Source organism: Siniperca chuatsi, linkage group LG21 (genome assembly GCF_020085105.1).
Source record: "Siniperca chuatsi isolate FFG_IHB_CAS linkage group LG21, ASM2008510v1, whole genome shotgun sequence".
Lineage (NCBI taxonomy): Eukaryota > Metazoa > Chordata > Actinopteri > Centrarchiformes > Sinipercidae > Siniperca > Siniperca chuatsi.
Genome location: NC_058062.1, coordinates 7302208 through 7325822, shown reverse-complemented (window position 1 = coordinate 7325822; position 23615 = coordinate 7302208). Strand labels below are relative to the sequence as shown.

The 23615-nt window shown below is 39.3% G+C and overlaps 1 protein-coding gene across 5 annotated transcripts in view; it reads left to right on the top strand.

Moving 5' to 3' along the window:
• Positions 1 to 23615, top strand: part of stat5a (signal transducer and activator of transcription 5a) — a 53448-nt gene that overhangs the window by 11504 nt on the left and 18329 nt on the right. For 3 of the 5 annotated variants that reach the window (XM_044182788.1, XM_044182784.1, XM_044182787.1), the window contains exon 2: positions 21748 to 21811. The exons of 1 other annotated variant lie outside the window; for it this stretch is intronic. The gene's annotated coding sequence lies outside the window, so the exon portion shown is untranslated. Of the gene's footprint in view, positions 1 to 12574; positions 12621 to 13363; positions 13412 to 21747; positions 21812 to 23615 lie in introns of all 5 variants that reach the window. One more of the 5 variants, XM_044182785.1, reaches the window with a different exon arrangement.

Sequence of the window (23615 nt, the reverse complement as noted above, 5' to 3'; positions counted from 1 at the left end):
TCCTCCTCATCCTATCCAGTTACACATTCACCAGAGGTCCCCCGACCTCGTTCAACTTCTGTGCGGTAAAGGTGGAGTTGACCTTTACTGAAAGCCCTGAGCTTGCCATGAAGGGAGGGGAGACATGGTAAGGGGAGCAACAGTGCAGGGGGGATGGGTCCAGAGCTCTGGAAACTGCAGTTATCTGACCTCTGACACATGACACTCTGGGAAGATCAAAGGGCAGAGGTCTCAAAAGCTGTCTGCATTGGTGTTTACAGGAGCGCTGATAGAGGAAAGGAGAGAGGGCAAAAGAGAAGGAGAATACCAAAGTAAAAGGGGAGACTTAAACTTAGAGAAGCAGCAAGCTAATAGAAAATATAAAGAAACAGTGGAGAACAAAACTAAAATAAAATTTTCAATAAAACCCATGACATTTTAATTCTTTCCATTTTATAACAGTAACTCAAGTGCTCTTTCATTGAAGTGCTTCCTGTCACTGATGTTGTTAGACCAGTTTGAAGATGTTGAAACAATACATAACCCGTATTTGACTTACCAGCCTCTCTTCCCCCACCAGCCACACACACAGACACACACACACACACTCTCCTTGATTCTTACAGCGTGATGTGCCTCTCGGGGCTAGCGTAGAGGTCACCAAGATTGAGTCTGCATGACTAGGAAATGGACAAAAACGTGAGCCCTTGAGATAAGGGTTAATAGTTAATTAAGAGAGAGTTAATTAAGTGTAACTTTGAATAAAATTTCTGAGGTTAACTTTATTAGAGTTGGGCTAACTTATGTAATCACACATAAATGTCAAGTGATTGGCTCCAGTAAACTAATTTAGCAGCACACCCTTTATTCCAGCTGATGAAAAGCATTGATTTGACTGCCTGAATCCTCCTGGATGTGAGCTCATGCAGTGCATGGTCGTCTCCTCCCAACTCCTCACACAGCAGGATGGCTAAGTCCACACCAGCCAGGGGTATGCAGCAGAATCCTCTTACTATGCATCTGCAGAGCAATGACTGTAAGATACTCACAGTTAGTCAGGTTGGGCTCTCTGACAGTTACAAACAAATGTTATTCAAAAGAGCAGACAGGATAGAAAGGGCCTGCAAGATAAATTATGTGAATGAGATATTAGAAAGGAGCTACCTTTCATTAGAGAGAATGGACAGGCAGTCAACTGACCTCCTGATAAGCAATCAGGAAATACACTGAGAAATCAGCAACTTAAGTAGAGGAGTGAACTCAACTTGGTATACCAGGGAGGGTGCAAAGGAGTGATCCTTAGAGAGAGGAAGCGGAAGCAAGTGAGTCCTACAGTAATGGACTGATAATGAAAGAAGGCATATAGAATATGATATATTGTGATTACAGAAAAAGGGACATGCTTTGTTTTATATTAATATAAAAACAATATAATTAGGTATCAGTATATAATATATTACAGTATACAGTGGTGTGAAAAAGTGTTTGCCCCCTTCCTGATTTCTTAATTTTTCCAAACCTACATGGCCCTGTGTGAAATAGTGATTGCCCCACCTGTTAAAACAAAACTTAACTGTGGTTTATCACACCTGAGTTCAATTTCTCTAGCTACACCCAGGCCTGATTACCGCCACACCTGTTCTCAATCAATAAATCACTTAAATAGGACCTGCAATAGGACAAAGTGAAGTAGACCAAAAGATCTTCAAAAGCTAGACATCATGCCGAGATCCAAAGAAATTCAGGAACAAATGAGAAAGAAAGTAATTGAGATCTATCAGTCTGGAAAAGGTTATAAAGCAATTTTTAGCTTTGGGACTCCAGCAAACCACAGTGAGAGCCATTAACCACAAATGGCGAAAACATGGAACAGTGGTGAACCTTCCCAGGAGTGGCCAGCCGACCAAAATTACCCCAAGAGCGCAGCAAAGACTCATCCAAGAGGTCACAAATGACCCCACAAACAATATCCAAAGAACTGCAGGCCTCACATGCCTCAGTTAAGGTCAGTGTTCATGACTCCACCATAAGAAAGAGACTGGGCAAAAATGGCCTGCATGGCAGAGTTCCAAGACAAAAACCACTGCTGAGCAAAAAGTACATTAAGGCTCGTCTCATTTTTGCCAGAAAACATCTTGATGATCCCCAAGACTTTTGGGAAAATACTCTGTGGACTGACGAGACAAAAGTTGAACTTTTCGGAAGGTTTGTGTACCATTACATCTGGTGTAAAAGTAACACCGCATTTCAGAAAAAGAACATCATACCAACAGTAAAATATGGTGGTAGTGTGATGGTCTGGGGCTGTTTTGCTGCTTCAGGACCTGGAAGACTTGCTGTGATAAATGGAACCATGAATTCTGCTGTCTACCAAAAACTCCTGAAGGAGAATGTCTGGCCATCTGTTCGTGACCTCAAGCTGAAGCGAACTTGGGTTTTGCAGCAGGACAATGATCCAAAACACACCAGCAAGTCCACCTCTGAATGGCTGAAGAAGAACAAAATGAAGACTTTGGAGTGGCCTAGTCAAAGTCCTGACCTGAATCCAATTGAGATGCTGTGGCATGACCTTAAAAAGGCAGATCATGCTCTCAAACCCTCCAATGTGGCTGATTTACAATAGTTCTACAAAGATGAGTGGGCCAAAATTCCTCCACAGCGCTGTAAAAGACTCATTGCAAGTTATCGCAAACACTTGATTGCAGTTGTTGCTGCTAAGGGTGGCCCAACCAGTTATTAGGTTTAGGGGGCAATCACTATTTCACACAGGGCCATGTGGGTTTGGATTTTGTTTTCCCTAAATAATAACAACCTTCATTTACAAACTGCATTTTGAGTTTACTTGTATTGACTAATATTTAAATTTCTTTGATGATCTGAAACATTTAAGTGTGACAAACACACAAAAAAACAAGGAAGGGGGCAAACACTTTTTCACACCACTGTGTGTGTATATATATAACCGGCTCATTTTGAGCAGCTGTGATCGCAAGAAGTTGACACAGTGCTGTTGGCTTTAATCCCACAGGAGCATCTTGTTTTGTTTCTGACTCCAGGCTTAGCTTTTGTCTGTTTTTAGAAATGTTGCCCAAGTAATCACAGAGTTTTTCACGATATTCCCAATTTCCAAATCAAAAATGTACATCTAATGTACATGCATGCTGTATGTAACTATTTATACTGGAAATCCCCTGTTCCACCCATGAAGGAGCATGGATGCCTGCTTACTTTCAAGCCTAGTCCAGTAACAATAAAATACCATTTTCAATTTTCTGAGATCAAAGTTTAATTTCCTCCTGAGTCTTGCGATCAGACAGTTGCTTCTAAAAATCCATTCTCAGCATTCTGTAAGCCCAATGGGGTTACAGCGGGGCCTCCTCATTTGCCCTAATACAGGAATATGTAAACAAACCCCATTTCTGGGGCCTCATCACAACTCCTCATTGACCTCCCCCCGCATCCCCTCCTATAGGTCCTGACTGGGGCATCCACAGCTCCCTGGTCCCAATTAGATGTGGAGGGCCCCTATGATGTTTGTTCACTTGTCAGATGGCATTTAACACACTGTTTGGGAAGACAACAAGGTTGGTGTTAGAGGAAGGGGGTCAACTGACAGGGGTGTACAGGGAGGTCTGATGGAGAAGATCAAGGTGTGGTAGATTGTTTTCAAAATAAAATGAAACCTTGTAAGCCTGTCATGTAATCGACAAGAAAGTACATTAATCTGTAGTCTGTTACTTTAAGGTGACTTTTCTTTTAGTATTTACACAATCTGTAGGTAAACACAACTTGTCATTTACTGTTCAGACTGTAATTTATTGTTTTATCATTATCACATTTAAAACTACCAGTTCAAGTATAATTCTGCAGTGCTTCATGTGGTCTTTTAGTATTTGAATTCAGCATACCGGAATACAGTTTAACTGCAAGAGTAATGGAATGGATGTTTTTGTCAAATTATATTAATCCTCTTGTTTACATTGTTGGACAAGACTTAACAAAGTATGAACTGGCAGATGGATAAACAGCGGACCGTGAGCCTGAGTTAGTCATTGTCTGACCCAAGACAAATGGCAGAGTGTGGCAGAGGTGCTTCATCGTAAGGCCAGGTGCTGCTCATGACAAACATGTTTTTCTGGTGATTAATTGATTTACCAGAAATGGACACTTCTGTTGGGCAAGGTCTAACCAGTGTGGATAAAGGTTAACTGTCATAAAGGAATGTGATGATGTATAAAACAATTCTGCAATGTCCATGTCAAGTCCCCATGTTGGTTCAAACTTAATTACCAAGATAATGTTTTTCACTTCACTGTAGATTTATATTTTAAATTAATAAGAGTCAATAAGATGAAAAATTATGGTTACTTTAAAACATTGTCAAAAACACATTTGATAGCTTTAATATTTAAAAACTTTTCTGCAGCTATTCATTTTCTAGCTTTTAAATTTTTGAAATCTTTTTTGAGACAGGTTTTGAAAAAGATTTTAGACTGAATACTAAATTAAAGAACCTGCTGTTATGGATATTTTTGCAATTTATGTGGTTGTATAAGTGACTTTACTAATTTGGCCTCGTCTTCTCTTCAGCCTGTGGCAGGTCCTGACTCTGAACAATAACTTCACTGCTAATGCTTTGCTCTGGTCCACTAGCTCAGGAAAATAATTTCTGTCTAATGAGAGATACGCAATTGTGACTTATATAGATGTGTATAGATTCAACTAATATCAAGCCAAAAGAAAACAAGAGCTTCCCGCAGATAAACACTGACGTGCTGATCTGATGAATAAAAGGGTAATATCGGGCATTATATCAGTAAATTTAAAGATTGTCTAACCATTGTTTGTTTTTACATGCCTTTGAGACAGAAGGCAGGCAGAAACATCTAGTCATGCTGCATGCATGTGGAAATGACACAGCAGTTGGGGTTTAAAACTATAATGTTGCAAAAGGTCTGTGTTCACAGATTAGAGTTCCTACCGCATGTGGTTGGTTAAGAAGAGAAGAGGATGGGATGTTATGACAATTACCCGAAATGCCCTCAGCTAACACATGTTCTTTGTTTCCAAATCATGCAGTATGTAGGTTAAGCTTCTTGTTGGGTGATTATTTTGGAAAGGGTTTTTCTTTCTTACCAGTTAGCCTAAAGCCTTCTGCTCCATGCATGTTGTAATTCCAGAGTTTGTTATTCAGATGGAAGAGCTTTTCTTGGTTGGTTATTTATTTTTATAACATGAATAACAAAAGATGTTTGTCAATATCCCACTTTTTAATTAAAGACTGAACTGACAGTTGAATGACATGAATTTGACACAAACATACATGTATTAAGATTTGAGTCTGGAAAACATCCACTGAGTACAGACTGAGCTCAACAGCAGGAAGCCAGATGAATCTGTGATATATGGGGAACGTTTGGACATGATGATGTGATTTGTCATCTCTCGATTTCTTCAGAAGCACATTTTTAAATTGACTTTACTAGAGAAGTTTGGCAGAACAGCTTGTTTCTTGTTTGTCCAGTTTCAAAATTGGTAACAAAGACCAATGAGTGATGTATTAATTGATTCAGGTGTCAGATGTTTTCATAATGATGTTTCTGAAGAAGCAAACTGTTAATCATCTATTGGGCAGCCCACATAATCAAACACCTCTTAAACCTTGCCAGACCAGTATTGTCCTTAAGAGGATCATGGCAGTTTGTGAAAATGTGCAGCCAAGGTGCAGCCCACTCTGCAAAAAAGATTTGAAGTAGAGCTGCAATGATTAATCAATTGACAGAATTCATTACTCAGTTATCAAAATAGTTGGCAGTTTTACAAACAGAAATTGTTTCAGGTTTTCAAATCATTTGCTGCTTTTTGTGGTCTTACAATAAAACTAAGTATATCTTGGTTTTGGACTGTTTGACAAAACAAGACATTTGATGACCTTGGACATTGGGAAACAGATGGATATTTTTCACTGTTCTGATGTTTTATAGACAAAACAATTCATAGGGAAAATAATTCGATTTGTTGATAAAATATGAAAAACAAATAAATTGTTAGTTGCAGCCCTAGAAGAAAGTACCTGGTATTGCACCCATTTGTTCACATGAAAAGTGACTGAAATAGTTGTCAAGAACAAAAAAAAAAAGAAGCATGAAGTATGACATTAGAATGTCAGATTGTCTCCAAAAGTTACAGAAATTGTCAGACACAGACCCCCAATTCTGACATCAGAAAAGTGTGGAGGAAGGGGGTTTCCAAAACTATTTGGCCATCCGACAAGCACTTCCGATGAAGCATACTGAACTAATGTCTGTTTTTACAAGTGGACTAACACTATCCAGCGATGTCTCATTATAGTGGACTGTTGGACAGTGACAACTGGCTAGCTGGTTGTCCCTGCTCAGTAGTTTTCTGGTTGCAGGGTTGAGCTTCAGGCCATATCCAGATTTAACACTCCCTCCGGGCCTCAGATTATGTAATGTCACTCACTGGTTCTCTGTAGTCGACATCAACACTTGTTGACACAAACAAATACACACAGAGACTTAAATTGTAGTCCACCATACATGCATAAATTCAACATCCAGAAGAGAAACAAAGCTCAGTGGGTTGTTACTGTTGCAAACAAGGCAGAGACAGTTAAGAGACATACAGATGTAACTGCTTTAAATATTAAAGCATGATACGTCACTATTCTCTAGTATGTATTATAGTCTTAGTTTCTTGTTCCGACAAATACTAAGGCAGAATGATATTGGAAAATAATGACAATTTATGTAGCTCCAATTGGGGGAAGAAAAAAAGAAAGTTGAATTGGTGGTTTTTAAATTTTTTTTTATATTTCCTGCTGAGGGGAAGGAGGCAGTGATCGTATGAACTTTGTACTATTGCAAACTACTTTTCAAAGCAAACCATTGGTTGGCAGCCATTGTTTTTTTTTTTTTTTTTCATGCCAGTACAAAATGAAAATCAACATGCTGGAGATACTGTTGGTAATCTGTGACCATGAACAATCAGCTTTTTTGCTGAATTAAAACATCTTCATGAGGTAATGCATTTGTAAGCAGGGGCTGTTTTAAAAACAGTTTGTGGTGCATCCAAGGATGCTCTATATTGGCCTTTTTTGTTGGGAAAAAACCCCCAGAACAATTAACATAGTTTGACAAAAAGTAAAGGTTACCAAATACTTATCTCAAGCAAGCTTTATGACTGCAAGTTGATTATCATATAAGATCAACTTAATTGGACTACAGTGGGTGTCTGAAAGACAGGAAATCATCTACACGTTTTCTAAAATGGTCAGTAATTTATAGTGCATGCTATTTGTAGTTACTTAAGTACAACAATGGGTTAAATAACATTTTGGGAATGCATGCCTAGATAGGGTGCAGTCAAAGAGACAACACGACAGCTCAGCTGCTAGCTTGTGTCACCATATCTGCATCTGTTGCATTATGGTAAACAAATCCAGTGATTGGTTGCTGTTTCACCTCTGCATGCTCAGTGTATCTAGTACCTTTGCAGATCTCTATCTGCAGTATACAGTGTGCAAAATCATGCACTGTAACAAACTATAGACATGGAGGTGAATTGAACTGTTGCAGTTTTGGTCAAAAAGCTAATTTATCAATATGTCTGTGTATTCCATGTAGCCAGCTTTCATTCTGATATTCAAATATTAAATATTTGTTTCGTGGCAATTTTTGCTACGGACCAACTGTTACTACTTTGCACCTACTGTACATATGAAAGTTGTGCAGCACTCGAACAAACAAGAGATTTAGTCTCACACTTGATTATTTAAAAACTGCAATTTCCTTTTCACTTAGAGGCTGCTGCCCTTTCACCTCAAATACCCTGACTGGCTCTTAGACGTCTGTCCCGATGGTTCGAGAGTGTGAGCCAGGGGAACAACGCAGATCATTGGCTGGTTGAGTGCTAGCTGGAAGGGGTATAGGGCCAGAGGGTCAGAAGCTAGCAGGCCAGCGGAGCATGATGAGGTCACACTGCCAGGGAGAACACAGCAATAGAGCTCTGCAAGAGGCACTCATTCCCTCCGTGTGAAGCATTGAGTGACTCCACATTGTGTGTATCTAGCTATGTTGTGCATTTGAGAGTTTCATTCTAAAATGAGACATTTGAGAAATTACAACTCATTTTGGAATACTTACTATTTACAGTATACCCTTTTTATCCAAAGCTATTTTAGCAAACTGGAGACACTGCATAAGTGTACAAAACCATTTATTTGAAGATATTTCCAAACAGTTGCAGTTATGTTTGTTTTCATAAATGAAAAAGGACTTTGTTTCACTGTAGACTTAAAAAAGTCACTTGGGGATCTTAAACTGAAGATCACGATAGAAGGCAAAGATATTGCAGCCTCTCTACCAGGCCAACGCCTTTAAATAGTCTGCCACTCTGACAAGGTTGCAAAAAGCCACCATTGCCACATATCACTAGTGAAGTAAGGTTTGTGTTACCAAAACAAGGCTCTGCAAATGTACTTCTGCATAAAGTTGCACAAAGAAATAACTTATTGCTAAAATATTTGACTTACTACCTGAAGTAGAGTCATATCCCAGGCAGCCATGTACCAGTTTGCTTGTCAGTGAAAGGCAGGCCAATGACACACATTGTTATTTTCCAGCCTGGATTGCAGAGTCCGGCAGGGTGCTGTCACCTGCAGTATATTATGACCTCCTGATTGATCCCACTTCATACTGACTGCTGCTCTATCACTCAGCCTGCAGGCTGCTCTGCTCAGTCACAGCTCCAGCCAGTGACAGAAATAACATATTGCCTATAGTCTGTTGTTTCATCAGGGAAGTAGGGGGAGGTACAAATAGGAGCAAGCACAGGCGCTGCAGTGGGTCCACTGTGACAGCTGGTGATTTGTCTGTTTTGTTTTGTTTTTGTTTTTTTAAGTTTAACCTCAGTATCTGTCATGTTTAAATGTCAAGCCAGAAAACAGGGAGGACCCAAACGTAGACAGAGCAGGTTCAGTTCAACAGTTTTAATGAAAAGAACACGGCTTACTCGGGTTACAAGCAGGCAGTGGTCACAACCAGGTAAGCAGTCAAAAAAAGGCAAACAAGTCCAACAGGGAGCGGGCAAATACCAAAAGTCCATAAACAAAGGTATACCAGAAACAGAACATAAATCCAAGAACTACAACCCACTAGGGTCAGGAAGCTTAACACACATACAACAAAACAGAGGAAGACACAGACTTAAATAGACTCAGGTAGGGGAGCCAACGACACACAAGTGAAGCCAATTGACACAGGTGAAAACAATCACAGCAATCCAAGACAGGAAGCAAAACTAACAGACACATGAGGGAAGGAGAATATTTCAAAATAAAACAGGAAATAACCAAACACAAACACAAAACCATGACAGTATCTTCACTTTAGTTCAACTTTTTTTTTTTATTTTCCAGCCCCATCCTCTTCTGTGTAGAGTTTACATATTCTCCCCATGTTTGTCTGGTGCTAAATTGTTCATACATAAATGTAATTTTGTGCTAACTGAAGTACCTGCCCAGGTAAAGACACAAACATTTATTTATTTATATATATATATATATATATATATATATATAATCAATGTGTTGTCAAATCAGTATTGAGCTAAAGACTCAAAAAGATGTCAACATTATACATTCTGTTTACATCCTCCATAGATGGTATCTGGAGGGTGTTGGCTGGTGGGGTTTGGAGGCAGGAGCTGGAGGGAGGGAGTGGGGGCGTTGTCAGACTTTGAAAATCCCTGCTTTAGAGGGATGTTTCTCATAGCTTGACCCTGTTTGCTGATGTTCACTTTTGTCCATTGAGCCACCAGCATGCTGGAAAATCACCAATTCACAGGAGTTGTAGCATCAGCCAATATCACTATGAGCAAATAACTCATACCTCCTTATGTAAAAACAATCCAAAGTACCCCTATAAACTCACTACACAGCATCTTTATGTTCAGCAAGTATCATTTAGGGGAAAGGAAAGATTCAGTTGTTGTCAAATGTGTTGAGACTGACGTATGTTTAGTTGATGTCTGCCACAGTGTTGACAATATCTACACAATACCCCCCACAGGCCATTATAATGCCTGCCAGAGACTATCATCTCCTTTTATTTATAGTGGCTCATCATCGCAGCCAGCAGACAAAGAGTATCCTCAGGCCTCTGTTGCACTGCACTGTGGGTAACTGGCTACCTGGGGGCATGTATAGGTTCTCTTTCCTCTTTACACAATTACATTTGGTCTGTCAGTCTGAAGTGTGTCTGTGTGTGTTTGTGTGTCTAAGAGCACAATACAAAAGGCCACATTTCAGCTCTCTAGAACAGAAGTGCTTGTATTTGAACATGATAACAGCAGGCCGTTCTGCCATCTGTTTCATCAAACTGACTTACGTATGTTGTTTAGTCTGATCCATGAATCAGTCAGTGATTATTTTTCAGTCAATTGTTGAGTTGATTCTGACATTTTCAAAACATCAATAAATGATTAACAGTTGTTGATGATGTTGACAATATGTTTGAACACAATCAAGGCAATTTTGAATTTGTGTTTATTCCAGTTGCTTACGAGTTGGACTGCTACCAGTGGTTTTCCCCCCATTTATGTCCCTAATATGCTTTTACTGAAATAGAAGAATATAGTTATAATATTTAAATGTAAGATGTTGTACCCTGAATTTTTATCACATCTCTCTGTTTGGTATTCAGGCATCATTAACAATAAGACAATACACTCTAACAAATTATACTGGAGGCAGATGTTCTGTTGCTTTAAATGTACCTTTTTATGTGGTTCATTTTCATTTATTCAATTCAATTCAATTTTATTTATATAGTGCCAATTCATTCAACAGAAGTTATTTCATTATAATATTATTTACAGAGACCCAACAATTCAGCACTTGGCAATGGAAGCAAGGAACACCTGCCCCTTGCCCCTCTACCCCCCCACAGCAGCAGAGATATGCAGCAGCACCTGCCCTTTGTCCCCGCTCCCCACCCCCTACAGCGGAGCCATACTGCAGAAGCTGACCCCCGGTCGCCCTCCCCACCGACAGCAGTGGAGCTATGCTGCATTTGTAGCCTAGCCTACTGCCACAGTCCCTCCACCTGCTACCTCTGAGCTGGGAGACATCAGGGAGATGCTAGAAACCGAACGATAGCAATAGTAGTAGTCAGTACAATGATAACTATATTTTTTCTGTTTATGTTTTTATTTCACACAAGCTTTGCCAATGTTAACATCTGTTTTCCATGCCAATAAAGCCCAACTGAATTGAAAAACAGACAGGCAGAAACCCTCGAGCAGAACCTATAGACTCTAGGTGGGCGGTTATCTGCCTCGATCGGTTGGGGAAATAGAGAGCACAATGGAAATTCCAAATCAAGATTTAAAATAATAGTAATGGTAGTGGTAATAATATTAATATGAATATAATAATAATAGGAATAATAATGATAGGAATAATAATAAGACTAATAATTATTGTATTAGCGGTTGTCAAGCAAGAACCAGACTCCACGACACTGGCAGTGCCCTTTATTCCCCTTGGTTATTTTCTAATTTAATTGGTGTGTGTGTGTGTGTGCCATTTTCCTAGCTGGCCTTGAGCATTCGGTGTCTGTCTTAAGTGAAAAAATATCCATCCATTCTCAGGTCATCTCGCCTTATTACCTAATCTGTAATGGTAAATGGACTTAAGCAGTGATTCTCATTCTGTTAAATCTGTTTTGTCAAGTTCTACTTAATTTCTCTGAATTACTTTCAGCTGTACCCAGAGTCCTCAACCTGTTGAGTTGACAATATATTTCTTACATGTTTTATATAATATGATTTAATTTTGCAAAACATATATAACATTTATGATGCTCAAATTCACAAATCATTCAGCATCCATGTGAACCCCAGGAGTACTGCATGGGACAATATCTGTTCTATAACAGTGTTTGTGTGTTATAGGGGGGATTTTTCTTTCAAACAATCACTCAGTCTTGCTCTTAAACTGCGTCACATTTGTCATGTAGCTTCTTTTAAGAGCGGAGACAATAAAGAGCGCCATAACTCTCTCATTAGCTTTAAAGCTGTTACTAATGTGGCAGACAGACACACAAATATACACAATTTACCTGTAACTGCTTCTGACTGGTGCACATTTTGACTGATTATAGGTGGTGGTCATGCACAGTCTTGGTCCATTTTGGCCTTCATGTCAGTGACAGCTCAAATGTAAACTCATCTTGCTAAGGTGAGGATGTGATGGTGATGGCCATATTCCACTCTGGTCTTCGTTTAGCCTGTTGCATGGAGATATAACAACAGGAGCTGACACTGTGGCTGATAGGAAAGGCCTGCAGGGCAGAGATGGTCCGCTCACAATGTGATTTACCCATCAAACGTTCCATTTTTAGTGTTAATTTAGTCTTGTATACTTAATATTTAAGTTTTTCCACATTCAAATGTAAGACAATACACAAGCCATGTGTCACCATCTGCACGCTCTAACGCGTGCATGTGCACACACACACACACACACACAAGTACATTATTGAGCTAATAATGATTTTCCTCATGTTGACAGCGTGATGGGATGACGACTGAAGCATAGCAACAGGACCTCAGGGCAGGTTGGACTGCACAACGACCCTCTTGTAGTCATCTGTCCCTCCCTTTGAGCTCCTGGCACACTTGCTAGTCATGTGCTCTTCTGTGACAACAAGTTTCCTATGTCTTCTTCTTCTATCATTCTTTGATTTTGTGTGTTCAGTGTGAATCGACAGTTTGACCCTTGCCAGTTTTATGTATGTTTGAAACATTTGCTTTACCCTCTGGTCTGCACCAGCATGTTTTCCATGTCCATAGATTAGGCTGAAGTGTAGAACAATAAAGGAACTGTGGAATGTGGAATTCAAGTGATCACATATTTCAGTCTGGAGATGATTCACGACAATGTTTGTGTTTGTGCCGTCTGTCTGCTGAAAAAGTTGATGAGTTGACAAGATGTACTTTGGCCAGCCTGTAGTGTTTGCATGCAGGAGAGCAGTCAGCCAGATCTGTGCTAGTGATGTAATGAGGATGTTTGGCCTGGCTGGGATAATGTGTTGCGTCCTGACTGCTGTTCTGCACTCCAGTACATTTCAAGGTTCGAGTTGTTTCCAAAACCTATGTTTCTTCCCTGCCCCTTGACCCCACCACCCTCCTCCATCTTTTCATAAACAGTCCCTCTGTTTAAACTGTTCACAAACATTGTCCTGTTCACGTTCTTGCTGCTTTGAAGGTTAGTGTATTTTGTACCTGCAGATGATATGTTTGACCAGCCTTTAAAGTTGCGTTGTTTCTCTTTTTAAAAATATCCCTGAATGGACCACAGTTGCTGTGGAAAAAGATGCAACCACGTGTGCTGGACATAACACCGAAAGTAAGTTATGGGCTTAATTTTACACTTGGCAGTTTTACTCTGAGATGTTATTTATAAAAGCTGGCAGCTCAGGGTGGGTGTGATAATACATAGCCTCTGTCATGGAGCAGCTGGACTGTGGGAGAGATGGAAGGAGGAGAAAAGAGGAGCATGGAAGTGTAGCATGGAGGCAGGGTAGAGGGCAGTTGTTTATTTTAGACCTCCTTTATTTACCTAGACAATTAAAGTTCTGTGATAATTAGCTAAATGTGTTTTTCCCTTCTCTCCTCAAAGGGCAGCAGTGAAGAGTGAAATATGTGTTCCTACCAAACTACTTTTTCAATATAAATTGTTTATACTTGAACAACAAATCTACTAAGCTTGAGACCCTGATCATTAGCATTGTGGACCAATCAGAATGCTTTCAAGCTTCAGGCACCAAGTTTTGTTTGGCTTCCAGATAAACAACAGTCACCAACATAATTAAGTTGTACAGAGTTTATTGATTTTTTGGACCAATAAGATTATGCAGCTGTAATTGTTCCTCGCCTCATTTAAAAATAAAAACAAACTGTTACTTTCATTTGTATTGAGTTGTGTCTGCACAATCTACTGTAATTTAAGGAAAGAAATAAGTTAAATCAGTTAAAAAATGTTTATTGTGTTGACATTTTCTTGCTTGCAGCAATGACAAGACAAAGCAAAGGCTCAAGGAGGAACATTACGACCATACTATGTTTTACATGATATTGACAGTTTTACCATGTCATCTGTTCTTAACATTTCTAATGACCATTTTCAAAAGTATATCACTAAAGCTATGATAGGCTAAAAGATTATTGAAACCTATGAAGACCAGACACCCCACACCCATCAATTTATTTAATAGTCATCAATCAAAAAACTGTTTGCCTTTCTCATTTATCATGCAATTTGTGGAGTCAAAAAGACAAATCTAGGTGAAATGGTAAATAGAGATATGTGGGAAACAAGGACAGTAAACTCTCTGCACAGAGCTGTAGGTGAGTGAACTTTTGCTGATGAAACCTGGGTGAACTAGATAATGAAATAATTATCTTTAAATCATGGCACACTACTATTGTTTCATCTCATTGCTGATTTTAGACAGGGTCTCTTACTGCTGAAGTTGAAAGTCCCATTTCCAGTCATACAATTTTAGTGAGAATGAAAGGAGGCAACTGATTCAGTAGATAAATTGTGAAACACCACACACTAAAAGTTTATCTCTTGACTGTCAACAGCAACTGGCCTAGACTAGAAGAGACTCCTTCCACTAGGTCCAATCAATTGTAGTGTCTCGATGAAAACTAATAATAACTAATAATTGATAATTGGCCAAACAATCGTAGTGTACCCTGCACCCTGTAAATGAAATGTGGATGTTTTCATATTGTGTCGTCCAAGCAGCCATTGGTTTCACTTCATGTCACTACAGTATGGAAATCTACGTGCACAGACTTGAGATTCATGTTTGTCATATGAAATGAATTTGAAAGCAGTGATTCTTCCAGATGGTTCACCCATATGCCGGTGGGAAGTTCCAACAACTAAGATCTAAGAGCCAGCGTCCAAACATCATCCCATTCCCAAGCTACTGTATGAAATGTGCATACATAAAATTAAACCCAGAAAAAGTAACAGTAAAGTAAAAAATAGACACTGTGAAAAGGATCATGTGAATTTGGTAGTTTCTTGCATCAAACAGGCTGCTGTGAGGCAGCTGATTCAAATCTTGCTGGAGCTTCCCACAATTCATTTTATTAACATTTTCTAAAACTACAAAGGCACGTTTACATGAGTGATGCAGTAGTAAAACAGGCTTATGTTTTCGATCAGTTTAATAATGCTTATATTTCATCTGTACATGACAGTCTTCATGTAAATGTTGTACCTGTAATTCATATGGTAAAAAATACTGATTGGGTCACGGCATTTTAATTTTCATACCATAATGACATGAACTGAAACCATTAACTACTTGGAGATTCGAGAAAAACCACATCCATCAATCCAAAGGCCTGTGGTGCGCAAATAGTCGTCACTAATGTTAAGTATGCAGGATTTTTAATAAAATATGCAAAAACACCAGTCTTGTCCTTTAAAGCACAATGAAACTAGCTGCAGCATCATGGCATGTTGTTTGTGTGTGCCCTTTCAATTCTGGCGTTCACGGGGCTTTGGTGTAAAGGAGAGCAGTAAGATTGCTTTGAATGGTGGGTGGCACTTCAGTTTCCTAACAGGAAGTGCTTACGTTGATGAATGGCAGTTTTTCCTCAGAGGAAAGAGTGGGTGACACGAGTTTGTGTTTAATTTCGCTTTATTCATGTTGGAGCCAGCTAAATGAACATGCCGGCATATCACAGCTGGGCTTTAAAACACACTTGTCACACGCTGCTAATTCTGCACTGTGATTGTTGTAAGCTAATTGAGGACAATACAGACGTTGATGATGATTCCTCCAAACACAAGCACACTCACCCAGAACCTCTCCCTATTTAGAAGCTCATGGTGTACTGAATACTCTGTGTCTTTGGCAGAACAAACCAGTGAGGGCTTGGCTAAAAAAAAAAAAAATGTTTTTGTTGACTTCTCCTCATGTAGAGTAAGAGGGATTTTTATTTCTTTTCCACTGAGAGCTGATTGACTCATAGAAAAGTTTTGAAGTTTTCTTCTGTTTTGTATTCCATTTGCTGCAGGAACTCATGAGTTTTACCAGATGCTGTGAGTGGTATTGATACATGATATATGTACTGTTTTGGCAGATACTTTAAATCTGTGTCTCCGTCTCCAAAAAATGTCCAGGGTAGAATCACACTTTGCAGGATAACTATGAATGACAATGTTGAATGACGATTTAGAACCCCCTCTAGTCATTTAAACAATTCTCAACAATTGTGAAATATGAATTTTTGAGTTTTTTAAGGACAACAAAAACAATTCAATTCAATTTTATTTATATAGCGCCAATTCACAACAGAAGTTATCTCATTGCACTTTTGCTATAGAGCAGGTCTAGACCATACTCTTAAAAACAGAAAGTTAACCACTTGAGATGGAAGTTGAGTAGCTTATTGTGGGTCCACATCCTAAGCGAGAGCAAGACTGACTCTCGTCACATCACCCCCCACCTGCACAAAAAATGTCAAATGTTATAGATATGCTGCTATTTTCTTGACAGCACAGGGAATTGCATTCCCTAAAGCAAGTGTGGTGTGAGCTGGATTGGTCTGAACTTTGATTCAAACTTGGCAGAATATAAAAGTTGAATTAAATAGCAAGCACCTCCTCTTAGCATAGTTTTGTTCAGTATCATAAGCCTTTGACCTGCACACTGAGGAACAGATTGATAATCAGAAACAGTGAAAATGAATCAGTCCTCTTTTACGTTCACCCTGTCTGGGCTCATATGGAGAACCCTGTACAGCTGGGTTAAGACAGGGTTTTGATATGTTTGTTTTTAACAGTTGCGTAATGCTACATGGAACCAATTCCCCTGATTTCTCATCCAGCCATTCTCAACTCATAAACATGCCACGATTCTGCACAGTGTTTAAAACCAGTGCAGTTGTTCCTTGCGTACTTGCCAATGTTGTGTGTAGGGACTGAGGAGGAAGACTGATTTTGCTTTAACTGTGTGTTTGGTATCTGAGAGAGTAAAATCAAACACTGGAAGCCAACGTGGATTCATTCATTTACCTGGCATTTCATTAGTTGAGCAAAATGAGGTCAGGTGTTATCATGGCATTGAATTGGTTTAGCTGCAGCATTTAGCGTTTGTGTGTGTCTGAGAGAGAGAAAGAAAGAGAGACCGGAAAAATGTATTGGCAGTGCAATTTGCAGTCAATTCAAATTGGACAACAAAAAGTATGTACAAAACGTACAAAAAGTACGGTTTTAGAAATAGAGCCATGGTCTTTCTCGCTCTGTTGGAAAATAATGGCAATAAAGATAAAAGAGAATGGCAACTGATAATCTTTGAAGGGTGAGCCAAGGTAAAAGGATAGTGTTTGTGTGTGCGTGTGTGCATATGCTCATAAATACAGGGAGTGGACAAAATACAAGGAACACCTTAAAATGTGTTGCAATCCAACTATAAAACCACAAACTAAGGTCTGAAAAATGACTACAGTGTTAAATCAACAGCTCTCTGACACAAAGCACTGAACATTATAAACTTCACAAATGCAGTGTTTATTGCAGGGCTATTGTATTTGATTGCACTATATTGTACTGTTGATTTGCCCATCCTTGTCTTCTAAGACAATGTGAAGATGTGTGAGTTGTCCAGCTGAGATAATAAACTCTTATGTGGAGTCAGAAGGCTTCTCAAGTAGCATCACTCTGTTTCCAGAAAACTGAGCCAACAGCACTTCATAGTTTCTCTTATGGGAAGAGAAACACATTAGTAAGCATTAATATGAGGCCAGTATTGAACTACAAAAAACATCTTTGATAATTGCTTCAGTAAACCTCTCCAGTGAGTATGAAACGGCACTTTTGGCTCTTTGGCTGGTCAGTGGCATTCGACTGTGCGTTATAGCTTCGGGTAATTCATAGATGTTTACTGTCACTGTTGGTATCAACACACATGGCTTATCAATCACTGATCAAGGAAGGATATCAAAATGGAGCAAAGCGGGGCCAGCCCTAAATGCAATAGTCTGGCCCTGAGTGATGAAGTTCCACCATTGGCCATTGCTGTTTCAAAATGAACGGGCACGAACAGTCCTGAATTACGTCCTCGGGAGGCTTTTAAGCTTTGTTAATGCTCGCGCGAGACACCATGGCGCGTGAGCTATGAGGCGTTTATGCTCAATGCGCTTTCTGTTGCACTATTCTTCAAAACGCAAGGGGGTGTACAAACAAAACATTCTGTGAAAAATCAAAAAGTCAATGAGTGTTACAAGAAGAACGCCATAGACCAAACATGGCTGCACACTCTGCTATATGGCTCCTCACTGCTGAGGAAGAACTGTAATTAATTGTAAACTCATAGCTATTCATGGAAATACTTTATCTCCGTTATACAGTGTCTATAAAGAAAGAAGTATTTGGAACAACAAATATATTCTAATGAAATGAAGGTTGAATACCCTGTAAACAATTTGATTCTGCTGGCAAAATATTATTTACTCAAATGGAGATTTTTAAGATCTTCTGTTTTTGAAGCATTTAAAAATGCATTTGCCAGCTTTTTAAAATCCATGAGACATATTAATATAAAAAATTCAGTAATTACTTAACTTCTTAATTTAAGTTATTTGCTTTTATCAGTGTTTATTTGTAGCAGTTGTGTTCTCCGTTGTATTGTAATGAACTAATATCATGTTGCACAGAACAAGAAGAAAACAGATACCTGTTTGAACTTTTGTATTCAACAAAGTGAGAAAAAAACAAAAACACACAAAACCGTCAAACTCGTCCATCTTGAAATGAAAAGCCCTGCTCGCGCAGTGGGCGACTAATCTCAAAAACTGGGAGGTGCACGACCACGCAACGACTAGTGGAGCCTATGCGCTTGATGCAAGAGGCGTGATGACTTCACTTTTGGCGTGTGCACCTTCGTGCCAGGGACACTGCGTCGAGCTTAAACAAAGCTTTACAGCGAGGCACAGACAATCCTCAATTACGTCCTCAGGAGCACATTGACCATACATGGTCCAGCTATGTACTAGGTTTCAACCTAGTTTCTATAATGAGTCTATTCAATATATTTGTTTAATTAAATTTGAGTCATAACACCATCAGGCATTAGTATTTTGGTTTGAGATGAGACACGGCGTGATGCAGGTTCCACCAGGTAGATTGGTGCACACTGTGAGCAGAGCATGCAGACCTGCTGAGGAGGTCATAGGTCCACTCACATCACATGTGGGCTACCTTTCTTCTGTGCAATGAGACACACATGACCAGGACACAGGACCTTGACAAATTCAGGACACAACTTTTAGATGGATTTGCTCATCACTCTCAACTGAATAAAATTGTTTTAGGTAGTGAGAGAGTTAAATTGAACAAACAAGCAGAACGGCAGAGAAGTTAAGAAGGATCGAGCCAAGGAAGACAGATCCAGACAGTAAAATAAAGATACTCACATATTTGTCTGGAGACTTCTGCCAGCATGTGGGTTCCGGCTGTTCTGCCTCTTTAGGGTCCAGCCAGGACTGAGAGCTGACTCAATCACAATAAGCCCAACTTCATGGCCTTCTGTCAGGCTGTAGTTCAAAGCTTAATGCAGCTGCCATGACTCTTCCGAGCCTCTTGATCAGGCCAAACACTCTGTCTCCTGAAAACAAGCATGGATGCAGAACAACAAGAGTTATAGCAAAGAAAATATTTGTTCTTGATTATAAAGTGATCTCTGTTTTCAACTGGATATTCCTATTACTCCATAGATGGAGTCAGTCTAGTTTTTCTAATTTCTGAATTCTGAGAAAGAGACAAAATCAAGGCTTTAGCTTGTCTCCAGCAGACAAGACTTAAAGGAGAATCACATATTACGACTTGGGTTTTATTTTTGTATTATCTGGCCATTGGTTCGCTGTACTCACCCAGTTCATTGCTAAGATCTCACTAAGTGGTGAAATCACTAAAAATAGGTTGAATGGGGCAGGAAACACAGGCCATCAGATGATCATACCTGGTCTGTCTTGAAAGAGAAAATAGCGGTGAGTGTTAAATGTATTACCTAAAAATATTTCTAATAAACATCCATCACAGTTTACAGACCAACTTCCTGGTTCAACTTTGACTATGTTTACCCTTATCCGTTTTAAAATGACATTTTTGTGTGAAAACAACTTGTGTCCTGGGCATTCTCGTAAAGATCTTTTCCCACAGTGAAACACCTGAAGAAAGGAAAATGTTGACCAGCTGTCATTTCCAAGCTGCTGCGCTGCTGTGGTTCAACATTATTTTATGATCTGGACGTCAATATAAATACAATGACAAAGACTATACTATGTGATCGGCTATATTGACATTTAAAAGCGTACTCCACCGAGCATTTAACATTGCAGTCCTATATCACTGTTGGACTCACGATGGACAGCCTTTTTTATTCCATGCATTCTTCCTGCTTGTCAAAACCTGGCACCTATATTACTCACAATGCAACTTGACCACTGTTAATTTGGTTGGAGAATACGGTGTGTTATGCTAGTAGCGGCTAATGTATCCTCAATCCGATAGCCTCAAGTAGAGATGAGGACCAGGCTACAGACATCTGATGAGCTCCCCTTATATTTTTCAACTCTCTTCTGGAGATTCAAAAGGCTTTAGATTTTTTTCACATATGTAGTAAGAAACCTAAGACCTGTAAACAGACTTTGATGTGTAAAATGGTTGGTGCTCCCCTATAAAATGATCGATCACAGAAAAATCGATCGATCACAGCGACAGAAAGTTCTTAACTTTACTGCCACTCTGGCCCTAACCCTCACTGGGCAGCTTACATTATCATTTTACCCCCGTACACACTAAAACACCAAGCCGGTGTTTTAAAATGTATCCACTCTGGAGAGTGTTTTGGAAAAGCTCAGTTTTTGGGTGAGAAAAATGCCACTTAGTGAGGATAAAGAACTGAAACGGAGAGAAAATGATACCTTTTTAAATTGGACAAACTCTTTGACCTACTGTACTTGCTATAGTTGTGCAGACTCATGGTGCAATGAGGGATTATTAGCGACACTGTTGGTTTTACCTCCAAATAAAGCAGTAGCTAATCTGGCCATACTGGCTATGTCAACCTGTCTGATCGTCTGACTGCTCGTGTTTCTTGCCCCATTATTTTTAGCAAAACCATGTTTTGAGATTTTAGTAAATACTTTGGTAAGTACTATGTTATAGCCAATAGAACCGACGACCAGAGCTAAGAAAATAAAACCGAAGTTGTAGTAAATGGTAGTTTTTCTTATTATTTTCATTAGCAATGAAAGACTGTCTGTCTGGAGAATATCTGTTCATGTAATTACGTTTAAAATAGCTTTCTGGTCACATCTCTAACATCTCTGCTTGTGCTGTTGTTTGCCCACAAATATCTTTTTAATTGCAGCAGCTTAACGATCACTACATAGCGTCACTAAGAGAGCTTTGTTTGTGTTGACGTGTCCAAGACAACTGGAATAAAGTGAAATCTGTTCATTGGACTTTCCCTTTCACCATTTCAGCTCACTCTGAACCTATCATGCTTTTTGTTAATACTCCAGTCCTTGAGAAAAAAGATAGCTTCCTCAGAAGCACCCAAAGTTGACTCACTTCCTCCTTTTGCTTTCTCTCTCTCTCCCACCCCGCTCTCTCTCTCTCTGTTTCTCTGTCTCTCTCTCTGTCTGTCTCAGGTTTGCGGTGCGCCTCTTTAGAGTTTCCTGCTGTTACATGGTAACACAGAGCTAAAGGCAAGAGGTAAGGTGGATTTTCTTTTTTTTTTCTTTTTTATCTGCAAGTTAGTGGTAAAATGTGTAACATGTTACAATGTTTAGTGTTACTTGAAAAGAGAGGAAAGTGACAAAGAAAGAGACTTTAGTTTTCACAGTATATCTCAGTTTCATGCCGGGCATTTGGATGTTGCGGTTTGTCATAGTGAAACAGCCGCTGAGAAGCATCTCATTCTCCTGTTGGAGGTGAGAATGGAGGCCCTAATGGTGGGCAAACAACATCTGGAGCCTCCACCTTAAAGAGCAGTTAAAGAGACACAGACTAGTAAACACCAGTTTGTCTCACTGTCTTTTGGCAGCACAACAAACACTGTTTAAGGCTTTAGCTCCCAGCATGCTTTGTGTGCCTTTTTGTGTGTCTGTGTAATACAGGAGGGTACAGAAAGACAGTCCTACACTCACAATGGGAGTCACAGAAAAAGGTGGTAGAAAAGGTTTCGTGCTCTTCCTGTTGGGTTCATCCTGCAATCAGCTGATAGTACAAGTGCTGATGCTCGCTGCTGATGCCCTCACAGATAAAATGTGTGCACGTTACTCATTTGAAAAGCACTTAATATGCTCAATATGCCTTCTTATTCCTTCAGTTTGCCTTCATACAAACAATCTGAAAACAATTTGCATGTACTACAGCAAAGATAACGGAGCATTTAGTGTTGTTTTTGTGAACTTTCATAAAATTTTTTAGCAAAAGTGTCATCAACGAGCTGCTGTAGAGAACATATTAACTGATCTCATTAAATTAGACTTACTGACATTGTTAATCAGGACAGGTGCAACACAATACACCTGATCACCATTTCTCAGTAGCTGAGGATAAAAAGCATCTCCAACCACTGTTACTATTTAACCATACAGACGAATATGACAACTATATATATTATTTAAATAACAACATCACAAATTTCAGCTTTACTGAACTATAAAGTTCTGAAGTTATTATGCTATTTTTCTGAAATAGCACTAACATTAAATAATATTTATGATTGGTCTGGCTGACACTCTGACAGTCCATTGTCATTACGATATTTTGTTCTTTGTGCGTTTTATTTGATCTGTAGAGACAGTTTCTTTGATTGTGACAGTTAAGATTGATTGTTAAGTCCCTTAAAATCATCTGCCAAGTGCGGTTGGTGTGATTTCAGCACACAGTTTACTGAAGCCATCTGTCAGGATTTATGGATCAAAGCTTTTGCTCCATGGAGAGGTCAGCCTTACTAATAGTATACTATCATAGCTGCTTTCTGAAGTCTGTGCTCTAATCTGAAGTCCAGTTAACAAGCTGGAAGGTCAAAGGTTGAAGATCAGGACACATTCAGAGCAATATGAGCACAGGAGCATTAGCATAGGCTGACAGGATTAGTGTCTACAGATACAAATACCATAAGGAGTGGAATTATCTTTCTGAGCTCATCTCACCTAGACACACATATAGTAGGTGAATATGCACACATATGGGCACAGCTGTGAGGGGTGATTTGTGCCATGACACGCACACATTTTGCCTGGTGATCAGATGAAAGAAGATGTTTGTGACAGGGTTTTTGAGTTTTTCATTAAATTTATTTATTATCCAACTGACTCATGGCGTCATTAGACAGATGACTGAAGGTCATTTGTGCAAGTCATGGGATCCTCTTAAATTTTAAGCAGTTTCTTTTTGTCCTGTTTTTTTTATATAGACTAGCTTCTGTTCTTAAAGAGGAAATACAGGTTTAAAATAGGAAAAGTAAAGGAAACCTCTCTCTAGAGATTGAGGACATGAGCCAGAGAGA